Source organism: Gossypium arboreum, chromosome 3 (genome assembly GCF_025698485.1).
Source record: "Gossypium arboreum isolate Shixiya-1 chromosome 3, ASM2569848v2, whole genome shotgun sequence".
Classification (NCBI taxonomy): domain Eukaryota; kingdom Viridiplantae; phylum Streptophyta; class Magnoliopsida; order Malvales; family Malvaceae; genus Gossypium; species Gossypium arboreum.
The window spans coordinates 117,763,756-117,765,184 of NC_069072.1; the positions used below are offsets into that span (position 1 = coordinate 117,763,756).

The window sequence follows — 1,429 nt, forward strand, 5'->3', positions numbered from 1 at the left end:
AAGAAAACCATCAATTTTCTTATTCAAGAGTTCTACCTGATTAGAGAGCATGGTGAACGAATCGACGTTATAAACACCGACTGTTTTCATTGGCTTTCTCCTCATGACTTGCTACTGATAGTTATTCAATGACATCTCTTCTATGAACTCATAGGCATCTTCAGGTGTTTTATTATTGATGGTTCCTCTAGCAGCTGTGTTAACCATTTGCCGAGTCGAAGGATTCAGGCCACTATGGAATGTTTGAACCTGAAGCCAAAGCAGTAACCCATGGTGAGGGCACCTTCTCAAAAGGTCCTTGTATCTCTCTCATGTATCGTAGAGTGTTTCTAAATCCATCTTCACAAAAGAAGAGATATTATTATGTAATTTAGCCATTTTAGCCGGCAGAAAATATTTTAGTAAAAATTTTCAGTCATTTGTTCCCAAGTAGTAATTGACCCTCGTGGTAACAAGTTCAACCACTGTTTAGCTTTGTTCCTCCATGAGAAAGGGAATAACCGAAGACGAATGGCATCGTCAGAAACACCATTAATTTTAAATGTATCACATAGTTCCAAGAAGTTTGCTAAGTGAGCGTTGGGATCTTTATCCTGCAAACCATCAAACTGAACAAACTGTTGCATCATTTGAATTATGTTAGGTTTCAGTTCAAAATTATTTGCAGCTACAGTAGGTCTAACTATGGTTGATTCAGTTCCTGTTAAAGAAGGTTTAGCATAATCATACATAGTGCGTGGAGTAGGATTTTGATTAGCCGCAATTGCATGAGGTAGCTGATTGTCTTAGTTTTCAGCCATCTCTTCGGTTGGGGGTTGAGTATCGTCTTCTTTCTCGTTCTCTGTGTATCTTAGGCTTTGCCTTATTTCTCTTTGGTTTCTGCGGACTATGCGATCAATTTCTTGTCAAAAAGTAGTGGTCCTGACAGGTTTCTTCTAGTCATAAACTATAAAAAAAATATGCCAGAAGAAAGAAAAAAAATTTAGTAAATTAGACTAAAATTAAAAATAAAATTAGATTGCAAGAAAAATAAATGGCTAAAGTAATAAAAATTGAGTGTTCCTAATATTTTAGTTCCCCGGCAACGACGCCAAATCTCCTGATTTCGTGATAGGTTTTAAATATTTATAATTAATCGTTCTTGAAACTAACTATTATCACGATGTAGGCAAGTGTACCTATCGAATAGTAGTAAAGTTTTAGCAAGACCTAATTGTCGAACCCAAAGGAACTAAAAGTACTAGTAATGACTGTCTTGTTATTATCTAGCCTAGGAATAAAGAGGTTTTGTTTTTAACTAACTAATTATCTAAACTAAGAACTCACAGAGAATAGAATTGGGGAATTACTTTTGGGAAAATCAATTGAATTAAGACAATACCTAAGGAAAAATCCACCTAGACTGAACTTGTTATTCTGGCTCCGAATC

At 35.5% G+C, this 1,429-nt stretch overlaps 1 non-coding gene across 1 annotated transcript; it reads left to right on the forward strand.

The window, feature by feature from the left end:
* Positions 1-265: 265 nt before the first annotated feature.
* LOC128290823 (small nucleolar RNA R71) lies at positions 266-371 on the forward strand. Its single transcript, XR_008280608.1, has one exon. It is a non-coding gene; the product is annotated as a small nucleolar RNA R71 (small nucleolar RNA).
* The last annotated feature ends 1,058 nt before the right edge of the window (positions 372-1,429 follow it).